This window comes from Aythya ferina (assembly GCF_964211825.1).
Source record: "Aythya ferina genome assembly, chromosome: 2".
Taxonomy (NCBI): domain Eukaryota; kingdom Metazoa; phylum Chordata; class Aves; order Anseriformes; family Anatidae; genus Aythya; species Aythya ferina.
In genome coordinates, this window is record NC_140297.1 from 51224 (window position 1) to 76245 (window position 25022).

General features: G+C 48.8%; 3 long non-coding RNA genes across 5 annotated transcripts; all 3 read right to left on the minus strand.

Annotated features, from left to right (window-relative positions):
• Positions 1 to 12292, minus strand: LOC311432620. Of its 2 annotated transcripts, XR_014690167.1 has the most exons (15): positions 12224 to 12292; positions 10575 to 10963; positions 10250 to 10303; positions 8268 to 10175; positions 8097 to 8146; positions 7618 to 7711; positions 6530 to 6659; positions 6297 to 6335; positions 5483 to 5628; positions 4165 to 4303; positions 3916 to 4017; positions 3130 to 3229; positions 2339 to 2412; positions 1763 to 1908; positions 1 to 690 (listed from the first exon to the last, which is right to left on the minus strand). It is a non-coding gene; the product is annotated as an uncharacterized lncRNA (long non-coding RNA). The 2 variants fall into 2 exon arrangements; XR_014690168.1 differs by lacking the exons at positions 1 to 690; positions 1763 to 1908; positions 2339 to 2412; ... (5 more) ...; positions 6530 to 6659; positions 12224 to 12292 and adding an exon at positions 7145 to 7508 and having other exon boundaries at positions 8268 to 10149; positions 10575 to 11043.
• A 2530-nt stretch (positions 12293 to 14822) lies between these two features.
• Positions 14823 to 15758, minus strand: LOC311432637. The gene is made up of 2 exons (XR_014690194.1): positions 15429 to 15758; positions 14823 to 15325 (listed from the first exon to the last, which is right to left on the minus strand). It is a non-coding gene; the product is annotated as an uncharacterized lncRNA (long non-coding RNA).
• Positions 15759 to 17942: 2184 nt separating this feature from the next.
• LOC311432621 lies at positions 17943 to 23728 on the minus strand. 2 transcript variants are annotated; one of them, XR_014690170.1, is made up of 7 exons: positions 23408 to 23699; positions 21845 to 21946; positions 21072 to 21171; positions 20843 to 20902; positions 20279 to 20352; positions 19703 to 19848; positions 17943 to 18632 (listed from the first exon to the last, which is right to left on the minus strand). It is a non-coding gene; the product is annotated as an uncharacterized lncRNA (long non-coding RNA). The 2 variants fall into 2 exon arrangements; XR_014690169.1 differs by lacking the exon at positions 20843 to 20902 and having other exon boundaries at positions 23408 to 23728.
• Positions 23729 to 25022: the final 1294 nt, after the last annotated feature.

The following is a 25022-nucleotide window of genomic DNA, read 5'->3' on the forward strand; positions in this document are numbered from 1 at the left end:
TGTGAAACAACAGTATTTTTTCATTGGTTTCTGTGTTTTCTTCTCTGAACCAACTATGAAAACACGAATGGCGCTGTGACTAAGCCTGCTTAAGAGTGCTGCAGTAAGGACGGTGAGGATATAAAGTTGGACTCTGAATACATGTACTTACTTTCTTGTTCTTCCACTACTTGTACACGAGTAATCAAAAATCATTCCAAATCTGAGGTTTTATTTTCAAAATAGATCCTCATTTCAAGAAAAAGTCTTCTGTACCCCTAGCCTATTTTTAATACACTAATAAAGAACTTACTTCTTCCACGTTTGCAAACCTCTTTCACCACTCTGATTTTAATACCAGCATCGCTTCCCTCCAACATTGTAGGTGTTATTTTAAATCAATTTGGCACAGATTCAGAAGTAGACTCCATCACTCGTTTTTGGTCATCTCCAGCCACGCTGTAATTTAGAGGCCCTCGAACAAGTGCATTGGTACCAGGTTTACGATCCAAGCCATCTTTGCATCATTTAAGCAATTGAACTCATCATGTAGAGAGTCTAAGTCACCAGGTGACATTTCATCCTCTCCCTTAACAGCTGGAACCGAAGAAGCCATTTGCACAGACAAGCCATCAATTTGCTCTTCCAGCAACTGACAGTTTTCTGCTTTCTTCTCTCCATTACCATCTTGGACAGTACTGATACCAGTGTCTGAAAATTAAGAAGGAGCTTAGTAGTGCATATAACTGCAGGATCAAAAAACACAGAAGGACATTATTCTGCATCCCTTCTTGTTGAAAGTACTGTGGAGAGAGTTACTCAGCACTGTCAGATCACTTCAGTAGTTTTATTCACCCTTTGACGCAACCACAGGAATACCTCCTTTTGGGCTGCTACCGTCTCATATGACTGTCGTGAAGTTATTTGCTGTATTCCCATTTCAGTGACTAAAGCAAACTAAAGTTTCCCCTCCTTCCCCCAGTTCCAGCAAATTTTTCTTTTGACTCTGCTGCAACAGGTGGGTAAATTACTATTTGTGAGAAATTTAAATTTTTTTTTTTTTTTTTTTTTACACACTTTCCTTCCCCACTTCTCCCTTCCCCACTATAGAATACACAAATGAGAATTAAAAGCTGAAATGAAATCCTTGCTACCGCCAAACCATCGTGGTGAAAGGTTTCAGCACTTTTTAGAAACAGTTCCAAATTATTGCTCATTCAGGACTTCGTTACCTATAGCAACAGCCTGTTTGTCTAAGCCGACCAAAGAAATTCAGTCCCAATTAACTCTAAAACTTACGTGTCCTTTTGAATTAACACAGAAAGCACGGAGACCTTTTTTTTTTTTTCCTGCACACTATGTCCATTTATGACCACACAAGTTCCTGTACTACAACAACTCCAACACACCTTTATTTGTTGGCATGCCTTTGAGGTTCAGATATGGTGACGGAGATCCAGCAGCACAGGGTGGCCCCTTCCCACCAACATGGTTTGTCACAACAGTGACTGTGGCCGTCGCAATAGCGGCGACGTGCTACGCCTTCTCTCTTTAGTGATGCTGGAGTATTGGGCTCTCCAGGACGCTTGATCTTATTCTGAGGCCCAGCAACAAATTTATCTGCTTCATCTATCATCGTACCCTGAAAAGACTTTTTTTTTTTTTTTTTTAATATAAGTAAAAAACAATTGCTTCGTCAATTCACTACCAGAGTATTTGCCTCCGTGTTACAATTCAGTTACTTTTCAAATAATGATACAGCAGATAGCAAGACTTCTCCTACCTTCTCATCCTGTTTGAACAGACTGCCAAGTGTATGAAGAAGCCTTTTTGGTTGATCTGGATCAATCTCCCGAAGGGGTGAAGGCATCATTTTCAACTACTCCTGACGATTTCCCCTTTGAGCAACAGGAACGCCGTGAAGGCAGTCTGCAGCAGAACAAGGTATCTAAATTTAGTCTACCTTAAGACTAAGGAAATACAAGCCTCGCATGCTTCCATTTCCAGTGTTAGCATTTAAGATCTAGAAATCACTATTTCCTCCCTCTACAAAACAAAGGAAAAGCAAAAGGCAAATAAAGCCCCTCTTTCCTTTCACCATCACTATAAGAACATCTACTGCATCCTGTTGCACAGGAAAGCTCACCCATGAAACTTAATTTTCAAATTCCAAGCACGCACAACATGTTTTGTGACAGAAGGCAGAAATTTCATTCTTTTCCTTCGGAATCTAGGGAAGGACGACTGACCCAAGAAACGATGCAAAGTCTACTTCCTCTCCCACACCGAGGACAGAAACACTACTTAGGTGAATTAAATAGCTGTACCAGAATATTAATAAATAATTGTGTCCATTTACCTTCATCCTGCCCCACGATATCCCTGTGTGTTTTCAGAAGATTGCTTCTCATTCCGGTTAGCTGATCTAGAAGACTGTGACAAGACATATCATATGCATTTCTGAATGCCCGTGGCTTCAAATCCTAGTTTTATAATAAAACAAGTAACTTTCAGTTAACCCGCGAGTTCTCACGCACAAAGAAATTGCTCTGTGGGCTGTACTACCGTTAACTACTAAAAAAAAAAAAACAAAACAAAAAAAATTCCAAAACAACTTCAGACATTCTGAACGTATTCTGAAACAACTTTCTTTCCATCTCTCCGGAAAGAGCTTTCCTCCTATCTGTGACAAAGGAAAAAAAAAAAAGTTGTGATCGCGGGAGTCGTTACACAAAGCCACACTCTGTGAATTCACTACTACAGTTAAGATCATTTTTAGTCAAAAATACCTCGGCAGCAATGCTATCACTGCAAACATAGCGTTGCCAAAAAAAAAAAAAAAAAAGAAATTCAACTCAAGATATAGGAGAGGGCGAGCTAAAAGCACAAATAACATGACCGATGGAGGCTGCAACAACCACCTGGTAGATGGTTGTCCACAGCCCTCGGATTGCACGGTCGTCTTTCCTGACAAACGAATACTGGAAGAACAGAAAAGATACACCGTGTGTCCGCAAAAGCCTTCGGGGAGACTACTGAAAGGAAAACCAAACCAAAAAACTAGGAACAGCAAGTGGCGTATACGTCAGTTTTGTTAACAGAGCACCACTAATGTACCAGGAATTTCCACATTCTTCGCCCCTCCTCTACCTTGAAAATGTCACCCAATTCTGTCAGTGTCTTCACCATCAGCATTTATTTATTTATTTCGTTTTTCACGTGGACATCCGAGGAAAACATTTCGAGTACCCTGTCATCGAGGAAGAAGAGGAGAGGGGGGGAAAAAAAAAAAAAAAAAAAAAAAGAGAGATGAGGGGGGAAGAAGCACTGCCATTCCTTTCCTCAGTAATGCGAGCAAAAAGCTCAGGCGCTCAGCAACAATGTGCTTTGAAAGATAAAACACAGAAGAAACTGCACGTTATTTAGTCTCAGCTACAGAGTCACGTGTATTTGTACCTGCTCATTTATTCATCTGCCAGTGTATTTTAGTACAAACGCTACAGAACATAGAAACCGCAAGGTTACTACTACCTTTTGTGACCGACGCGATCTTTGGCAGGAACAGCTATCGAAAAAGAACCAACAAAATCCCCTTCGTCGACAGCCATCCGAACCTTTATCGTCTAACAGCAGTCCTACAAACATCCCCTGGGATGCTCAACTCCTGAAACTTTCTGTTCAACTTGAGGCAGAACAAGCCCTTACCCTGGGCACCTTCACCCAGCTCTCCACTGCTAGCAGAGTAGCACCCTGATACTGTCCAGGACGCGCTGCAGCAGCCTACTCGCTTACGCGTATTTACTGCAGCCTGGTTCGAGACGCGCACAGAGGGACCCACGAAAAATCCACCCTTTCCTTCAGAGAAGTAAATACATACATACATACGGACGACACGGTAAGGAAGAAAAGCTGAACACACAGCATGCGGTCCTTTACCGTGGGGCAGATCCAGCATCAGCACAAGGAGCTTTGGGGCACGTGAGCGATCATCTACACCGGCCATCGCGACAAGCCAAACTCACGCACACGAGCCTCGACCTAAAAACACAGAACACATTAAGTTCCTTTATAGCTTATGGAAGTAACAACCAGCATCTTAGATGCAGTTGGATAGTTGGATTGCATCAGCTTAGGGACTGCCTCCTTCAAAACGCACAGGGGGGTGGGGAAACCAGTCTTGGAAACCTGTTGCCTAACAGGAAGGAGACTGTTGTCTTCTCCTCCATAGGTGACGTTCTTCCAAGCATCGTCCTGCTCCTGGATTTTACCAGCCGCGACGGGATGGTCCTACCGGCGTGAGTCGGGAACGCTTCCCACGGGGTTTCTGTGACACTGAAGTAAATTTTCCGCAGGTACAAGTAACGCAGCACGAGACGGCAAGGAAGCTAAGGCACCGTCTGCAGCACAGCACGTGTGCGATATTGGGCCTGAGGGGACCAGTCAAAGCCTGCAGTAATCGCTGAACAGGTGGGCAAGCAGGGAGCCCTACGGGAAACAAAGCTCACGTTCTGCAAAGCTCTTTTCCCGTCAAGAAGACGGCCTTTTCTATTCAGCGCATTTACTGAACTTTAGGCTACTTCCCATTCGCTTTGGCAAGTTAGCCTTTGCGTAAGCCAAGAGGTTTTAAACTGCCAAGCACCACTGATGGTTCTTGTTCTCCAACAACAGGGAATTTCAATCAGGGCACTCGTTAACAGGAAAGCCTGGCTCTGTTTCACACAAATCACGTACCTAAACCACGGAGACAGGAGTCTGCAGGAAGAACTCTTTAAAAGGTGAACTTAAAGAGAAGGATACTACTCATTTTTCCACAACTTCTGCAAGGACTGCGGCAAAAAAAGGCTGAACCAGGGACGTCTCTATCATCATCCCCTCTAGAATTCAGCAACTCCATACAGTTATGGGGCAAATACCACAGCTGCAGCGCAAGACAAACAAAGACCTCGAAGGTCACGTTTCTGCCTGCGTACCGAGTTCCGCTGGGAAGACCCCCCACCTCTGGAAAGACCCCCAGCCGCTCAACTCCCAAGCAACGTTGCCACGGCCAGTGCTTACGCAGAGTTTTGCTCTCTCTCGCTGCTCAGTACAGGCCCAAGGCCTCCTTTATTGCACACAGTTCAAGCAAAACTCTTGGGACATAACCAAGAGACAGACAGACAGACAGACAGAAATTGCCTCTCACGTCTGTCCTCACTGACCGCAACCAGCGTCCTGGAAAGCCCCGCAAGCACCGGTCTATTCCTAGGACAACTCCGAAAGCTGAGGCGGGACAAAGTTTAGCCTCTCGTACCAAAGACTGAGCAACAGACAGAGCCTGACAGGCCAGTTCATTCTAGGTCTAAGAGGCTACTACGACTCGGCAGGCACTACGTGCCTTCCTTCCCTTTGCGCTTCCCAGCGCCGAGCAGCTCGCACTTCCGCAAATTCAATGAAGCCTTGGAGCCGGGGCTGCAGGAAGCTTACGAGCACGCCTTGATTCCACCCCGAGGTCGCTGCGACTTACCTGGGCAGTCGGGACGGACGGGCTGCTCTCTCTCCTGAGAACCCTGCGACCGCAGCACGCCAGCTGCGGCTTTCCTCGCTTTACCCGGTGCGCCACCTTCGCTCGGCAACAAACCCCGCAGGGGTCCTAGCGGCGGGGAGCTGCTTCTGCCCCGGTGAACCGCAGCACAAGGAGAGAGCCGGCTGTCAGGACGCAGGGAGAGGAAAGCCTCCGAGGCGCGGCGCGGCGCAGCCCAACGATCAAGCGCAGCGAGGACCCGCGCCCGGCCTCAACACCCCCCGCCCCTCCCGGCCCGACGCTCCGAGGAGGCACCCCCGGAGGCTCTCGCTCGCCTCACCGCCGGCAACCGCGCTCGCCGCCAGCGGCAACCTGCGCCTCCCGGCACGCACGGCCCGGCCCCGGCCCGGCCGCGCAGCCCGGAGCCCACGTGGCCGCCCGGCAGCGCAGAACTACAGCTCCCAGCATGCCTCGGGACGGAGCACTCCAGCCAATCCAGAGGGGCGTCGGCCACGCGCACGCAACGGCACCTCCTCCTGCTGCCCTCTCTGCCCCCCCCCCCGCCGCCGCAGTCGCCCCCCTCTCCCCTGTCCCCTCTCCCCCAGCCCCCCGAAGCCGCCCCAGCTCCTCTCGTGCTCCGAGCATCTCCAGCATTTCAGGAACTGGAACCCTGGAACCGCTGACGTCTGGCACGTGTCAGAAACGTGGCAGGAGACGTACTCTGCTGTCGCAAGGCACTTGCAAAGCCGGCCCGACAGCTGAAGCAGACTCACACAGTCCACCGAGCAACTCGGGGCCCCCACTGCTGTCCACTCACCCTCATGCTTCGTTCAAGCTTCCGTGCCTACGCCCTGAGCTACAAGAAACAAAGAGAGAAGGTCACATCCACAATGGATACGCAAACAGTGCGGCACATGCAGAGGACTCAAACACAGAGACCAGAGCCAGACAAATAAAACAAACAAACAAACAAACAAACAAACTGAAGTCCACAAATGCCACAAGGCCATGAATGCATAGCAGCCCCGGCAGGGGTAATGGCAGACATACCCTTTGCAGATGAAAAAGGTGACCCCGCTCAGTCTCTTGGTAATACTGCACCAACACGGTCAAGCCTCTTGTAGCATGTCATCAAGCTGGTTTTAGTCCTCTGGAGAGTTACACAAGTGGGTTGATTCATCTAGAGATTAAAATACAGATCAAACACAGGAGCGTATCCCACCATCCCAAAAAAAAAGTGAGCCAGCAACCTCTGCTACATATCCCTCTATGAAGTGAATTCCAAGCCCTTAGAATTCCAGAAATCCATAGACTCCAGCCTGCCTAGAGAACCCGGCAACTGACTGAAGGAAAAACAAAGCACTTACCCCCAAAGAGCAGCCCAGGCAGAAGGAGCTCTCTGACGGCATACTTGGGGCTCATATACCTTTTGGTCCCACCCAGCACCCAAACCCAATCACCTGGGAAAGGGGAGGGGCAAAGCACATGAAAGTAGAAAGAGAAGGAGCAGCAGCTGTGGTTTATTTACTTATTTATAAGGCTTAGCTCAACAGCATGCAGAGGGCAGACAGGAGAACTGGGGTGTTTCTAGAAGCAACAATCCCCATGCTTTCGCTGCAGCTTTGAATATTGAAAGGACAACACAACCAAGCAAGTAACTGAAGCTTTTTCAGCTCGAATTAGCTCAAACTTTTATTTACGCAGAAAGAAAAATCTAGGAGCAGAACAGATTATACGCCAACAAAATCAATTCCGTTCCACTCGCAGCAAAAATCACTTACTTCAGCAGGCTATCTGAGAACCAAAAGGCTATGCTGATGGGTCAAAACACACTACAGGACACTGGGGCCGGGCCCTCCGCTGCACCCACTTAAAACCCATCCCTACACTCACCAAGGTGCAACCCCAACCCGAACACAGACGCAGCATTTCAGCCTCAACACAGTTTCCAGAACTGCTGGAAAGCAAGCTTCATCCTCAGCGAGGCGTGCTCAGGCTGCACAGGAGGGGGCTTCGGGCACCTCTTTGCCTACCGAAGAAGACCGCCATCAGCACCTGCTTTGTTCCGATCCTAAAGGCTAACATCACAGCCCACGTCGCCTGGGACACCTGATAAACAGAAGAGAAAGCAGCCATACCGTTTTCAAGCCGTCCCTGCACGTGTCGCTCCTCGATGATCTGCAACCTCTTCTCAAATCCTCAACCGCTTCTGTGGAGAGCCTGCCATGGCACCTGCAAAGCAAGACCCTTCCCAGTCACCTCGTGCTACTTGGCAGTTCTGCTCCAATCCAGCTCACAAACAGCCCGCCCTTCCCGTGCTGCTCTTCAGAGTGCAGCTTGGCCCCTCTGAGCCTGTGCGACACACCTGTGAAACAAAAAGAAAAGCATAGGCTGAAGCAGCATCCAAAGCCACAGCACAGCTGGGACAGTTACTCTCATCTGCTCCCTAACCTCTGCTCCCTCACCTGCCCTCGAGGCAGATGCTTCCATCTGCTCTCTTAGGCCAGCTACAACACCCCTGAAATATCAACAGGATTTTTACTGTACTTTGTGCAGTTAAGTAACTGCAGTGACAACTGCACCCCTAAAGTACCTGCTACATCTGTTCATCGCTCACCTTGCCAAAAGCAGCTCCGGTCAAGTCCCGCGTTGTACACTGTGTTTCAGCTTTAACAAATGAAAACGGTCACAAGATAATCATTCAGCTGCCAGCATTAGCACCCATCCCTCAACAACACAAAGGGACCCCGTTTACAATATTATCATTTCAAAACAGCAGCCCCCATACCTCAGCACACCTCAGAAGTAGACCAAGCCAGTCACCGAGCTGCCTACGGAGCGCTGAACAGTTCCGGAAGGAGCTCTTTCCTGTGACAGGTTCCTCCAAAGGTTTACACTCTACTGGGGACAGGAGAGAAATAAAAATAAAAGTTTCAAAAACCCCTTATCTGTAAGCTTTCAAGATTCCACAGACCTCCTCCTCAAGCACACCGTTCAAGCACTATGCGAGCAGCTGCTCACAAGCAGCTCAACTCTTCCCCCCCACACGCACATCTGACAAACACCACAGAGATGACTGTGCCTGCTGCCCTTCAGTACGTGCGCAGAGGCAGACCAGATGTCTTCGCCAACACAGTCCGGACAATGTATTAGCACACCCATGCACTGCCACGTTAGCTGTCATCACTAACTGCCAGGCAGGACAGCTCCAGACCAAACACATACACACACAGCCACGCCACAAACACTACAAACAAAACACACAACACAAGGCGCAAGAAAAAGTGACCCCCGGAGGGAAGCCCTATGGCAACAGCAAGTCACAACAGGTGCTCTGCACCAGACCCAAGGAGAGACTCAAATGTCACGACACGCGACTGGAAGACACTGCCAGAACTGGGGTGATGGAGGCCTAAAAAGCCTTCCTTCAAGACAAGAGACCAGAAGGATGGGGACTGAAAACCCCATATGATTCAAAGATCGAAGCCGAAATTCCTTTAAGCGGTATATTCTTTATTGCAGCGCTGGATGCACGGGGGGATCTCTCCACCTATCGTGCATACCCAAAGCAGAAAGCAGTCTTGAATTTATACAATCAATCTATCAATATTCTACCGGCGCCTATACATATTCATTGCCTACCCCCGCCTTCCCTCGCTTCTCATGCTAATTAGCCTTTTGGCACCTTGCGCCTGAGTAGAGCCTCCCAAGAACTGTGGGCAGGGGCCTTTGGGACGTGGGCAGGGGTCTTTGGGAGGAAGACCCCGAGTCTTCCTCACATTGTACTTTTCACCTTTGGTCAGGAATCCGCTGAGTTGGCATGTTTCTTAATCGCAAGAGCTGGCTGTTGCTAATTCTTCCCTTTGTTGTGTCTTTATAATGAATTCCAACGTCCAGTTTTGAGATTTATAGTCCTTACATTTGTTTCTCTGTCCGTCTGCCGCTTCCTTATCGTGAGTTCCGGTGTCTTGTTTCGAGATATACAGTCCTTGTCTGGGGACTGTCCTTGCCTCCCCAATACCTCCTTAATCACATAAGACGACGCTTAGGAAATCAATTCCCAAGCAAGAGCTCCTGATGCGGCCCAGATGACTTCCACAAGAGCGAGGATGGAAACAGATGCGATCTCAAACCGAATATGATGCACGAGACCTGAAACAGAACTGCACTTCAAGCAGCGACTGCAAGACAAGAAGTGCTCGGATCAGAGCCACGATGACAAAACAAGCACTGAGGCCCTTCAGCACCGCTACCAAGTCGCCTGTCTGGTCTGTCCAGTGTAAAAAGCTAGAAGGATATCAAGACCCGAGAAGCACAGAACAGACATTGCAGAAGCAACACTACAGGACAGACGAACAGAAGGAAACTGTCCTGCCTGGCGCACGCACTCACGCTACAAAATAATCCCGCTGCTTCTATTAGCCTGGTGACCCGGCCACAAGCAGCCTGAACGTGACCCAGCCTGAACCACCCTCGCAGCGGCACCAAGTATTTTCAGCCAGCTGGCTCCACGCTGCTCTGGCTCCCAGCTCCCATTAGCCACCCCAGATATGCAAATACCAGGTGCCCCCCAACTTAGCTCTCAGGTTGCTGCATGGTAAATTCCCTCCGCCTCAAGAAATACACAGGCACTGGTCGTCATCTTAGTCAATTGCCAGGCTCATCATCAGCTGCAAAAACAGAGTACCAGCATTCACTAGCATGCCGGTCATGATGCCCACCTTCTCCACAACGCTGACTACTGCTGATGCAACATACAACTATGCTCACCTGTTCCTCTCCAAATCCAAGCTCCAACAGTGCAACCAGTATCATCCACACCACCTGGGAAAACAAAGGGATTAAATGATCGTTGCGTTCACAACACATCACCCAATGGTGTGTTTTTTTTTGTTGTTGTTGTTTTTGTTATTGTTGTTTTTTGTGTGTGTGTTTCCTGTATTTATTTATTTTTTAGTCTGCTTTAGCTCAACGGCATGCAGAGTGCAGACAAGAAAACTGGGGTGTTTCTAGAAGCAACAATCCCCACGCTTTTGCTGTAGCTTTGAATATTAAAAGGACAATACGACCCAGCAAGTAACTGGAACTTTCTTACCTGGAATTAGCTCAAACTTTTCTTCACATTGAAAGAAAAATCTAGGAGCAGAACAGATTATACACCAACAAAATTGAGTCCATTTCATCCCCAGAAAAAAAATCACATGCTCTCATCCCCTCCTGTACCTCAGCCGCTTGCCTACCCCACGTGGCACACGCTTCCATCTGTTCTCTTTACCCACTTATAGCACCTCTAAAAGGCAAACTGGAATTTTACTCTATTGGCTGTAGGAAAATAACTGCAGTGACAACCGCGCCCCAAACTGAGCCAGCAGCCCCTACTAAACATCCCTCTACTAAGTGAATTCCAAGCACTTAAAATCCAGAAATCCATAGACTCCAGCCTGCCTAAACAACCCTGCAACGGACAGAAGGAAAAACAAAGCACTGTCCCCAAAAGAGCAGCCCAGGCAGAAGGAGCTCTCTGATGGCATGCCTGGGGCTCATATAGCATTTAGCCCCGCCCAGCACCCAAACCCAATCACCTGGGAAAGGGGAGGGGCAAAGCACATGAAAGTAGGAAGAGAGCAAAAGGAGCAGCTGTGTTTTGTTTTGTTTTCTTTTCCTTTCCTTTGTTTTTTAAAATCTGTTTTATCTCAAAAACATTCAGAGAGCAGACAAGAGACCTGTGGTGTTTCTAGAAGCAAAAATCCCCTTTTGCTTTTGCTGCAGCTTTTAATGTTGAACTGATAACGGCACCAAGCAAGTAACTGAAACTTCTTCAACTGGAATTAGTTTAAACACGCTCACCGTCATCTGCAAACACAGAGAACCAGCATTCACTAGCCCTAACCCTAACCCCAACCCTCACCCTAAACTCTAACCCTAGCCCCAGCCCTAGTCCCTAAGCCCAACCCTGGTTCCCGAGAACTTCATTTCCAGGCATGCTCTGGGCGCTCAACATGGCCTCCCGGAGGTCCGGAGGCCCAGAACTACATTGCCCGGCATGCTCCGGGCACCCAACATGGCCTCCCGGAAGTTCGGAGTCCCAGAACTACATCTCCCGGCATGCTCCGGGCAGTCAACACGGCCTACCGGAAGCCTGGTGCCGGAAAACTACACCTACCAGAATTCCCTGGACAGCCAGCACGGCCAATCAGAGGCCGAGTTTTCGAGAACTACATTTAACAGCACTCACTGTAACCCTAGCCCTTCCCGCCCTTACACAAAATAGCCTCAAGCCCTATCCCTAAACATCCTCGAAACCCCTACGGACCTAACCCAAACTATTTACCACACTAAACCCCTGAAGTCCTATGCCTAAAACCCCTAACCCAATAAATTAAGACGCTCAAATCCCAAACCCGCAAAATTGAGATGCTCAAATCCCAAACCCCCTTCCAAAAAAGAAAAAGAAAAATCAAGAAAAAAAAAAATCAAACAAAACAAAAACAACAAAAGGGGTAGATCTGGTGGCATCTGCCCTGTAACCCTGCAAAAATCACGAGGGACCTAGAACAACAAAGCAAACGCACAAAATAACATTGACATCCTATCCATAAATGTGCTATAACAATTAATCACCTCCAAAGAGCTTCAAGCAATAAATGCACATACTACTAGATCGGTTTCCTCTAAAAGATCGTACCAGACCCTGACCCACCAAAAGAACCCTGCATGTAGCTAACAGAAGCATCAACAAAGCACTGACCCCAAAGAGCAGCCCAGGCAGAAGGAGCTCTCTGATGCCGTGCCTGGGGCTCCTATACCATTTGGCCCCGCCCAGCACCCAAACCCAATCACCTGGGAAAGAGGAGGGGGCAAACCACAAGAAAGAGAGCAGGAGCAGCAGCAGCTGTGTTCTTTTATTTATTTATTTATTTGTTTTTTTTTGTGCCTATCCCTAGTTTACAGCATGCAGAGTGCAGACAAAAGAACTGGGGTGTTTCTAGAAGCAAAATTTACCGTATTTATGCCTCAGCTTTGAACATAGAAAGGACAATACAACCAAGAAAGTAAATGAAATATTTTCCACGGGAATTAGCTCAAACGTTAGTGTTAGGTCAGAGGTTGGACTCAATGATCTTGAGGTCTCTTCCAACCTAGAAGATCTGTGATTCTGTGTGATTTACATATGAAGAAAAATCTAGGAGCGTAGGAAATTACACATCAAAAAAAACAACGACGTAATAAGCAACGCGCATGCACGGCCCCACGGCCGCCTGCAGTACTCGTTTTCCACCAGCAGGAGGCGGCAGAGGGCGCCCCCGGGCCCCACCGCGCATGCGCCCCCCTCGGCCGCCTGCAGTACTCGTTTTCCACCAGCAGGAGGCGGCAGAGGGCGCCCCCGGGCCTCACCGCGCATGCGCCCCCCTCGGCCGCCTGCAGTACTAGTTCTCCACCAGCAGGTGGCGGCAGAGGGCGCCCCCGGGGACCCACCGCGCATGCGCGCCCCCCGGCCGCCTGCAATACCCGATTAAATAAGCAGGTGGCGGCAGAGGGCGCCTGCGGGCGTCACCGCGCATGCGCGGCCCCCGGACGCCTGCAGTACCCGATTAAAACCAGCAGGTGGCGGCAGAGGGCGCCCGCGGGCGTCACCGCGCATGCGCGCCCCTCGGCCGCCTGCAGTACCCGATTAAAACCAGCAGGTGGCGGCAGAGGGCGCCCGCGGGCGTTACCGCGCATGAGCGCCCCTCGGCCGCCTGCAGTACTTGCTTCCCACCAGCAGGTGGCGGCAGAGGGCGCCCGCGGGCGTCACTGCGCATGCGCGCCCCTCGGCCGCCTGCAGTACCCGATTAAAACCAGCAGGTGGCGGCAGAGGGCGCCCGCGGGCGTCACCGCGCATGAGCGCCCCTCGGCCGCCTGCAGTACTTGCTTCCCACCAGCAGGTGGCGGCAGAGGGCGCCTGCGGGCGTCACTGCGCATGCGCGCCCCCCGGCCGCCTGCAGTACTCGCTTCCCACCAGCAGGTGGCGGTAGAGGGCGCACGCGGGCGTCACCGCGCATGCGCGCCCCCCGGCCGCCTGCAGTACCCCTTTCCCACCAGCAGGTGGCGGCAGAGGGCGCCCGCGGGTGCCAACGCGCATGCGCGTCCCCCGGCTGCCTGCAGTATTCGTTTTGCACCAGCAGGTGGCGGCAGAGGGCGCCACCGGACCCCACGGCGCATGCGCGTCCCCCGGCCGCCTGCAGTACTTGCTTCCCACCAGCAGGTGGCGGCAGAGGGCGCCCGCGGGCGTCACCGCGCATTGCGCGCCCCCCGGCCGCCTGCAGTACTCGTTTTCCACCAGCAGATGGCGGCAGAGGGTGCCCACGGGCGTCATGCGGCATTTGTGGCGCCCGGCAGCCTGCAGTACTCGCTTCCCACCAGCAGGTGGCGGCAGGGGGCGCCACCGGACCCCACCGCGCATGCGCGCCCCCCGGACGCCTGCAGTACTCGTTTTCCACCAGCAGGTGGCGGCAGAGGGCGCCCGCGGGAGTCACCGCGCTATGCGCGCCCCTCGGCCGCCTGCAGTACCCGAGTAACAGCAGCAGGTGGCGGCAGAGGGCGCCCGCCGGTGCCACCGCGCATGCGCCCCCCTCGGCCGCCTGCAGTACTCGTTTTCCACCAGCAGGTGGCGGCAGAGGGCGCCCGCGGGAGGCCTTGTCGGGCGGATCACAGCTCGCCTACTGTGCCATTCGGAGCTTGTGGCTGTATTTTTTCCAACGTATTTGCTACCCACACCCCGCGGGGCAGCTTGTCTTACAAAGAATTCTCTCTGTTAATATTCTCTTTAAGGCGGGCACGAAGCATCCACTGCTCTTCTAAGCAAGCAACCTTCCTTCTGTGCTCCCTTCGGGATGCAGGACTATGTGCACTCAGATTTATTCCACTCATTTTTCTTCCCCTTTTCATTGGCACAGTCTCCAAGGACGCCTGGCTTTCTTCTCACAGACTCGCGTCCGTTTCAGTGTAAGGCATCTTTTCCCTCCGCTGCTCTAATCCAAATTCAAATTATCCAGATAAAACAATAGCGAGGTAAGAGAGAACTGTCTGAGTTAAAGTCACCATCTTTCTGTAACTAATTTAGCAGACAGCTGTACCACATCAGAGGAGGAGGTTTAGATGCTAACCAGGTCAGGCACATCACGGTCAAGTGAGCGCCCCCGGAATCACTAAAGAAACTTAAGGAAGAATCTACTAGAAGAAAGCTGTCTCCTCTTACCACCACCTATTTAAAAGATAGTGTAGTACAGGCAGTTCTACGTGCATAAAACCACATACACACAGTATACCTGACCCAAGTAAATTCCCTCTGAGAAGTCCACCATTAAGCAAAAGAGGTGTATTGTGGTGACATACAGCTGCCGTGTAATGATCCTGAAGGGATGAATCGCCCTATGTATTCCAAGGTACTCCTGTGGTTCGTTTGTTTTTTTTTTCAAGTACGTTCAACGGTACAGATAAGTACGTTCCCGCTAAGAAAAAGAGTTCAGAATTGTTTATAACGAGTTCGTTCCAAGTGTCACTTTCTCACTTAACGTAGTAATAAAGATACGCTGCTGCTTTTGGATTTTATTTCCTTCTTGAATCTCACTGGTGTAATTCCAATGGTCAAACAACCTCTTCCAGAAAGACCAGCCCACTGCTTCACAGGAGAAGGAAAAGATGTCTCACACACGCTGGCTAGTACTAAAAAGAGTAATAGGAAGAGAAGTTCAGGCCATCAATGTAAGTATGTTTCCCTGCCTCTTCTGCTGGCTGGTCAAGTGGAATCCTCAGGACAGCCCCAGTACCTTGTGAAGAGCTTCTTAACGCCAGCACAACTTCAACCTGTCTTTGAAAAGAAAGCTGTTAAAGGAGCAGGAGACTGTTTTTAAATGAGAACAACCGAAAATAAAATTATCTGAAGAGCCACTTACTACTGGCATATTACCGTTTAAAAGGAAAATATTAATTACGTGCAGGTGCTCCAGTCTTCGTTGCATTTTCTGTGATTCACAACATTACCTTTGAACAAAAGAGTAAGAGGAACGGAAGGGAGGATATTAACTCGGGTAACCAAGGATTTGGTAAGCTGGAACTTGGTGTCTTTAACACTTTAGCCTTGGAGCAAAAATGTACACCCTGTACAGGCTGAGCTGACTGATGAGGCAGGTGCTCCAGGGTACGTGCTACCGGGAGGTAAGTAACAAACACATTCCGCAGCTATTACCAGAAGTGGGGTTTCAGGATATGCAGACTGGTTTCACAAAAAAATATTAGCGGTCTGTTGGTGACAGACAATTCGAGGAATTCAGCGCTGCCCATTACAGACTCCTCAGATCAGCACTTAACGAGAATTAATAAAACGGTTTATTTTTTTTTTATATATATATATATATATATATACACACATATACACACACACACACACACACACCTATGTTCAAAAAAATGCATACAGTTAAAATATCAAATTAGTGATCCGGTAACAACACTGTTCAAAACCAATCTCTTTTGTATGAACATTAAAATAAATGCACACTTTTAAAAGCATTTCTTTTTAGTGCTTCCAAAGCACAGCGTGTGCCAAGGCAAGGCCACCTGAAGAATCTCCGTCCTCCTCACGGGAGGAAAGAGAACTGAAGTCAGGGACCTGGGAAGCCTCAGGTGCGCTTTCATAATGTCTGCAGATAAAAACAGAAGAGAGTCTGAGGTAGATTGTTTAGTAACCACCAAGTGGTAACAGTCACAGGGCTGTCTTTAGCTTTCATTAACACAACAGCAGTTTCTTTACTCTCGATCTACGCTGAATCTCAAGTTTAAAGGCATGGCTAGCAGTTCTCGGGAACAAGGCCCTCGTCTCTGTGCTGGCAACATCAAATATTACCAGTGCAGGTGTTTCTGGGAGTTTTGTTTGGTTGGTTGGTTTTTTATTGGGGGGGGGGGGGGGGGGGGGGGGGGACACAACAGATGGGATCTCTCCACAATGCAGACACTGTGTGCATTTGACAGTGCCCCATTTTAGTGCGATCCACTGCCTATTGCACGTAAAACGGCTAATGACAGTATTCAAGTGAGTAAATTCTCACCACCTGCAGGAGGGGCAGCAATGGTTATTTTTTTCAGCCTGTTGAGCAAAGAGCACCCTCCACAGGAAAAAAGCCACACCTTTCATAGCACGTCCTTAAGGTTACAGCCCAGCTTCTGCCGATAGAGGTTCGTAAAGTTAAAGCTCTGCTGCTTCTTCTCGGACTCTGACAGTAAGATCACTTGACCGCCAGGACGGCGAGGGCAACAGCTACGTCCTCTTCCACTCTTCTGCGGCACAGCAAACTCATTCCCGGTCCGTATTCCTCTGGCTGGTACACTATTATCTACCGTTCACCTGATTAACTCTGTTGGGTAGGCTGTTGAACTCTAGCTCCTCTAGCGTTCTCTCTAAGTGCTGTATTAAGACACGATTTTTAAACCTAGGGAAGTAATTTCATTTCTTCTTCCAAAAACAGCAGTTAAATAACTCAGTATTATTTGGCCACGACAAACAGTATTAGCGGAGGCTCTCTGTTTCCAGCATGGAAGAGCTTCCCTCATTTCTGACATCAGAAGGGCAAATTTAATTTGATACAGCCATCTTTCCCCAACCCACGCAAATTCTGGGTCTTTCTTCCATAACCACCCGTATCTTTCTATTTCACACTTCAGCTCTAGGTAACGACCATTTACTTCAGAAAATACAACGGCAGTTTGACCGCTGAAACTGTAATAATTTAAGTATGTCAAAACAAAACACTTGTTTTGGAAAAGACTGAGATTTGCTATCATGAACAACGTTAGCGTTTAACTCCGAATCATTCGTATCTATACAAACCTTGCTCCTTCCCTTATAGCAAATTCAATGAAATACTTCTGAGTTTCCATCCGTCCTTGTACGTACCTCCTCAAGAAGAGAGAAGATTTTTTTCACGATCTTAAAGAAGAGATCCAAACAGATATTAGAAACAGATCTTGTAAATGCATTTTCAGTAAATCTCAACAGCCAAAGGAAAAACAACAAAGCCTAGAGTTTCCCATTTCTGCATACAGTAATGCACGTAAGAAAAAAAAGCCAGCATACCAATAATTTGAAGTGATATCGATTAGCTGATATTCAAATGTAACGCTGAATTTTCTTCTCTTAAAAGAGCAGTATCTAGAAACACCTGCCCTTGGAAAATGCAGACTAGGTTTAATCAGCAGAGAAGCCTTGTATCTCCACGAACACGCTGCCATGATCAGCAGTTAATAGAAACAAAGGCATACCGAGCCATGTTTCAACCTAGAGCTGTCATTTTTGAAAGCAGAGGTTTAAGGTAACTACTCTTTACAAGAGGACCGATCTATGTGGAGCATGAGCACGATTGTCTCGTATAAAGTTTAACAACAAAAAAAAAAAAGTAGCGCAAAAGAATGAACCGGACACCTTAGATGTGAAACAACAGTATTTTTTCATTGGTTTCTGTGTTTTCTTCTCTGAACCAACTATGAAAACACGAATGGTGCTGTGACTAAGCCTGCTTAAGAGTGCTGCAGTAAGGACGGTGAGGATATAAAGTTGGACTCTGAATACATGTACTTACTTTCTTGTTCTTCCACTACTTGTACACGAGTAATCAAAAATCATTCCAAATCTGAGGTTTTATTTTCAAAATAGATCCTCATTTCAAGAAAAAGTCTGCTGTACCCCTAGCCTATTTTTAATACACTAATAAAGAACTTACTTCTTCCACGTTTGCAAACCTCTTTCACCACTCTGATTTTAATACCAGCATCGCTTCCCTCCAACATTGTAGGTGTTATTTTAAATCAATTTGGCACAGATTCAGAAGTAGACTCCATCACTCGTTTTTGGTCATCTCCAGCCACGCTGTAATTTAGAGGCCCTCGAACAAGTGCATTGGTACCAGGTTTACGATCCAAGCCATCTTTGCATCATTTAAGCAATTGAACTCATCATGTAGAGAGTCTAAGTCACCAGGTGACATTTCATCCTCTCCCTTAACAGCTGGAACCGAAGAAGCCATTTGCACAGACAAGCCATCAATTTGCTCTTCCAGCAACTGACAGTTTTCTGCTTTCTTCTCTCCATTACCATCTTGGACAGTACTGATACCAGTGTCTGAAAATTAAGAAGGAGCTTAGTAGTGCATATAACTGCAGGATCAAAAAACACAGAAGGACATTATTCTGCATCCCTTCTTGTTGAAAGTACTGTGGAGAGAGTTACTCAGCACTGTCAGATCACTTCAGTAGTTTTATTCACCCTTTGACGCAACCACAGGAATACCTCCTTTTGGGCTGCTACTGTCTCATATGACTGTCGTGAAGTTATTTGCTGTATTCCCATTTCAGTGACTAAAGCAAACTAAAGTTTCCCCTCCTTCCCCCAGTTCCAGCAAATTTTTCTTTTGACTCTGCTGCAACAGGTGGGTAAATTACTATTTGTGAGAAATTTAAAAATTTTTTTTTTTTTTTTTACACACTTTCCTTCCCCACTTCTCCCTTCCCCACTATAGAATACACAAATGAGAATTAAAAGCTGAAATGAAATCCTTGCTACCGCCAAACCATCGTGGTGAAAGGTTTCAGCACTTTTTAGAAACAGTTCCAAATTATTGCTCATTCAGGACTTCGTTACCTATAGCAACAGCCTGTTTGTCTAAGCCGACCAAAGAAATTCAGTCCCAATTAACTCTAAAACTTACGTGTCCTTTTGAATTAACACAGAAAGCACGGAGACCTTTTTTTTTTTTTTTCCTGCACACTATGTCCATTTATGACCACACAAGTTCCTGTACTACAACAACTCCAACACACCTTTATTTGTTGGCATGCCTTTGAGGTTCAGATATGGTGACGGAGATCCAGCAGCACAGGGTGGCCCTTTCCCACCAACATGGTTTGTCACAACAGTGACTGTGGCCGTCGCAATAGCGGCGACGTGCTACGCCTTCTCTCTTTAGTGATGCTGGAGTATTGGGCTCTCCAGGACGCTTGATCTTATTCTGAGGCCCAGCAACAAATTTATCTGCTTCATCTATCATCGTACCCTGAAAAGACTTTTTTTTTTTTTTTTAATATAAGTAAAAAACAATTGCTTCGTCAATTCACTACCAGAGTATTTGCCTCCGTGTTACAATTCAGTTACTTTTCAAATAATGATACAGCAGATAGCAAGACTTCTCCTACCTTCTCATCCTGTTTGAACAGACTGCCAAGTGTATGAAGAAGCCTTTTTGGTTGATCTGGATCAATCTCCCGAAGGGGTGAAGGCATCATTTTCAACTACTCCTGACGATTTCCCCTTTGAGCAACAGGAACGCCGTGAAGGCAGTCTGCAGCAGAACAAGGTATCTAAATTTAGTCTACCTTAAGACTAAGGAAATACAAGCCTCGCATGCTTCCATTTCCAGTGTTAGCATTTAAGATCTAGAAATCACTATTTCCTCCCTCTACAAAACAAAGGAAAAGCAAAAGGCAAATAAAGCCCCTCTTTCCTTTCACCATCACTATAAGAACATCTACTGCATCCTGTTGCACAGGAAAGCTCACCCATGAAACTTAATTTTCAAATTCCAAGCACGCACAACATGTTTTGTGACAGAAGGCAGAAATTTCATTCTTTTCCTTCGGAATCTAGGGAAGGACGACTGACCCAAGAAACGATGCAAAGTCTACTTCCTCTCCCACACCGAGGACAGAAACACTACTTAGGTGAATTAAATAGCTGTACCAGAATATTAATAAATAATTGTGTCCATTTACCTTCATCCTGCCCCACGATATCCCTGTGTGTTTTCAGAAGATTGCTTCTCATTCCGGTTAGCTGATCTAGAAGACTGTGACAAGACATATCATATGCATTTCTGAATGCCCGTGGCTTCAAATCCTAGTTTTATAATAAAACAAGTAACTTTCAGTTAACCCGCGAGTTCTCACGCACAAAGAAATTGCTCTGTGGGCTGTACTACCGTTAACTACTAAAAAAAAAAAAACCAAAACAAAAAAAAATTCCAAAACAACTTCAGACATTCTGAACGTATTCTGAAACAACTTTCTTTCCATCTCTCCGGAAAGAGCTTTCCTCCTATCTGTGACAAAGGAAAAAAAAAAAAGTTGTGATCGCGGGAGTCGTTACACAAAGCCACACTCTGTGAATTCACTACTACAGTTAAGATCATTTTTAGTCAAAAATACCTCGGCAGCAATGCTATCACTGCAAACATAGCGTTGCCAAAAAAAAAAAAAAAAAAGAAATTCAACTCAAGATATAGGAGAGGGCGAGCTAAAAGCACAAATAACATGACCGATGGAGGCTGCAACAACCACCTGGTAGATGGTTGTCCACAGCCCTCGGATTGCACGGTCGTCTTTCCTGACAAACGAATACTGGAAGAACAGAAAAGATACACCGTGTGTCCGCAAAAGCCTTCGGGGAGACTACTGAAAGGAAAACCAAACCAAAAAACTAGGAACAGCAAGTGGCGTATACGTCAGTTTTGTTAACAGAGCACCACTAATGTACCAGGAATTTCCACATTCTTCGCCCCTCCTCTACCTTGAAAATGTCACCCAATTCTGTCAGTGTCTTCACCATCAGCATTTATTTATTTATTTCGTTTTTCACGTGGACATCCGAGGAAAACATTTCGAGTACCCTGTCATCGAGGAAGAAGAGGAGAGGGGGGAAAAAAAAAAAAAGAGATGAGGGGGGAAGAAGCACTGCCATTCCTTTCCTCGGTAATGCGAGCAAAAAGCTCAGGCGCTCAGCAACAACGTGCTTTGAAAGATAAAACACAGAAGAAACTGCACGTTATTTAGTCTCAGCTACAGAGTCACGTGTATTTGTACCTGCTCATTTATTCATCTGCCAGTGTATTTTAGTACAAACGCTACAGAACATAGAAACCGCAAGGTTACTACTACCTTTTGTGACCGACGCGATCTTTGGCAGGAACAGCTATCGAAAAAGAACCAACAAAATCCCCTTCGTCGACAGCCATCCGAACCTTTATCGTCTAACAGCAGTCCTACAAACATCCCCTGGGATGCTCAACTCCTGAAACTTTCTGTTCAACTTGAGGCAGAACAAGCCCTTACCCTGGGCACCTTCACCCAGCTCTCCACTGCTAGCAGAGTAGCACCCTGATACTGTCCAGGACGCGCTGCAGCAGCCTACTCGCTTACGCGTATTTACTGCAGCCTGGTTCGAGACGCGCACAGAGGGACCCACGAAAAATCCACCCTTTCCTTCAGAGAAGTAAATACATACATACATACGGACGACACGGTAAGGAAGAAAAGCTGAACACACAGCATGCGGTCCTTTACCGTGGGGCAGATCCAGCATCAGCACAAGGAGCTTTGGGGCACGTGAGCGATCATCTACACCGGCCATCGCGACAAGCCAAACTCACGCACACGAGCCTCGACCTAAAAACACAGAACACATTAAGTTCCTTTATAGCTTATGGAAGTAACAACCAGCATCTTAGATGCAGTTGGATAGTTGGATTGCATCAGCTTAGGGACTGCCTCCTTCAAAACGCACAGGGGGGTGGGGAAACCAGTCTTGGAAACCTGTTGCCTAACAGGAAGGAGACTGTTGTCTTCTCCTCCATAGGTGACGTTCTTCCAAGCATCGTCCTGCTCCTGGATTTTACCAGCCGCGACGGGATGGTCCTACCGGCGTGAGTCGGGAACGCTTCCCACGGGGTTTCTGTGACACTGAAGTAAATTTTCTGCAGGTACAAGTAACGCAGCACGAGACGGCAAGGAAGCTAAGGCACCGTCTGCAGCACAGCACGTGTGCGATATTGGGCCTGAGGGGACCAGTCAAAGCCTGCAGTAATCGCTGAACAGGTGGGCAAGCAGGGAGCCCTACGGGAAACAAAGCTCACGTTCTGCAAAGCTCTTTTCCCGTCAAGAAGACGGCCTTTTCTATTCAGCGCATTTACTGAACTTTAGGCTACTTCCCATTCGCTTTGGCAAGTTAGCCTTTGCGTAAGCCAAGAGGTTTTAAACTGCCAAGCACCACTGATGGTTCTTGTTCTCCAACAACAGGGAATTTCAATCAGGGCACTCGTTAACAGGAAAGCCTGGCTCTGTTTCACACAAATCACGTACCTAAACCACGGAGACAGGAGTCTGCAGGAAGAACTCTTTAAAAGGTGAACTTAAAGAGAAGGATACTACTCATTTTTCCACAACTTCTGCAAGGACTGCGGCAAAAAAAGGCTGAACCAGGGACGTCTCTATCATCATCCCCTCTAGAATTCAGCAACTCCATACAGTTATGGGGCAAATACCACAGCTGCAGCGCAAGACAAACAAAGACCTCGAAGGTCACGTTTCTGCCTGCGTACCGAGTTCCGCTGGGAAGACCCCCCACCTCTGGAAAGACCCCCAGCCGCTCAACTCCCAAGCAACGTTGCCACGGCCAGTGCTTACGCAGAGTTTTGCTCTCTCTCGCTGCTCAGTACAGGCCCAAGGCCTCCTTTATTGCACACAGTTCAAGCAAAACTCTTGGGACATAACCAAGAGACAGACAGACAGACAGAAATTGCCTCTCACGTCTGTCCTCACTGACCGCAACCAGCGTCCTGGAAAGCCCCGCAAGCACCGGTCTATTCCTAGGACAACTCCGAAAGCTGAGGCGGGACAAAGTTTAGCCTCTCGTACCAAAGACTGAGCAACAGACAGAGCCTGACAGGCCAGTTCATTCTAGGTCTAAGAGGCTACTACGACTCGGCAGGCACTACGTGCCTTCCTTCCCTTTGCGCTTCCCAGCGCCGAGCAGCTCGCGCTTCCGCAAATTCAATGAAGCCTTTGAGCCGGGGCTGCAGGAAGCTTACGAGCACGCCTCGATTCCACCCCGAGGTCGCTGCGACTTACCTGGGCAGTCGGGACGGACGGGCTGCTCTCTCTCCTGAGAACCCTGCGACCGCAGCACGCCAGCTGCGGCTTTCCTCGCTTTACCCGGTGCGCCACCTTCGCTCGGCAACAAACCCCGCAGGGGTCCTAGCGGCGGGGAGCTGCTTCTGCCCCGGTGAACCGCAGCACAAGGAGAGAGCCGGCTGTCAGGACGCAGGGAGAGGAAAGCCTCCGAGGCGCGGCGCGGCGCAGCCCAACGATCAAGCGCAGCGAGGACCCGCGCCCGGCCTCAACACCCCCCGCCCCTCCCGGCCCGACGCTCCGAGGAGGCACCCCCGGAGGCTCTCGCTCGCCTCACCGCCGGCAACCGCGCTCGCCGCCAGCGGCAACCTGCGCCTCCCGGCGCGCACGGCCCGGCCCCGGCCCGGCCCCGGCCCGGCCGCGCAGCCCGGAGCCCACGTGGCCGCCCGGCAGCGCAGAACTACAGCTCCCAGCATGCCTCGGGACGGAGCACTCCAGCCAATCCAGAGGGGCGTCGGCCACGCGCACGCAACGGCACCTCCTCCTGCTGCCCTCTCTGCCCCCCCCCGCCGCCGCAGCCGCCCCCCTCTCCCCTGTCCCCTCTCCCCCAGCCCCCCGAAGCCGCCCCAGCTCCTCTCGTGCTCCGAGCATCTCCAGCATTTCAGGAACTGGAACCCTGGAACCGCTGACGTCTGGCACGTGTCAGAAACGTGGCAGGAGACGTACTCTGCTGTCGCAAGGCACTTGCAAAGCCGGCCCGACAGCTGAAGCAGACTCACACAGTCCACCGAGCAACTCGGGGCCCCCACTGCTGTCCACTCACCCTCATGCTTCGTTCAAGCTTCCGTGCCTACGCCCTGAGCTACAAGAAACAAAGAGAGAAGGTCACATCCACAATGGATACGCAAACAGTGCGGCACATGCAGAGGACTCAAACACAGAGACCAGAGCCAGACAAATAAAACAAACAAACAAACAAACAAACAAACTGAAGTCCACAAATGCCACAAGGCCATGAATGCATAGCAGCCCCGGCAGGGGTAATGGCAGACATACCCTTTGCAGATGAAAAAGGTGACCCCGCTCAGTCTCTTGGTAATACTGCACCAACACGGTCAAGCCTCTTGTAGCATGTCATCAAGCTGGTTTTAGTCCTCTGGAGAGTTACACAAGTGGGTTGATTCATCTAGAGATTAAAATACAGATCAAACACAGGAGCGTATCCCACCATCCCAAAAAAAAAGTGAGCCAGCAACCTCTGCTACATATCCCTCTATGAAGTGAATTCCAAGCCCTTAGAATTCCAGAAATCCATAGACTCCAGCCTGCCTAGAGAACCCGGCAACTGACTGAAGGAAAAACAAAGCACTTACCCCCAAAGAGCAGCCCAGGCAGAAGGAGCTCTCTGACGGCATACTTGGGGCTCATATACCTTTTGGTCCCACCCAGCACCCAAACCCAATCACCTGGGAAAGGGGAGGGGCAAAGCACATGAAAGTAGAAAGAGGAGGAGCAGCAGCTGTGGTTTATTTACTTATTTATAAGGCTTAGCTCAACAGCATGCAGAGGGCAGACAGGAGAACTGGGGTGTTTCTAGAAGCAACAATCCCCATGC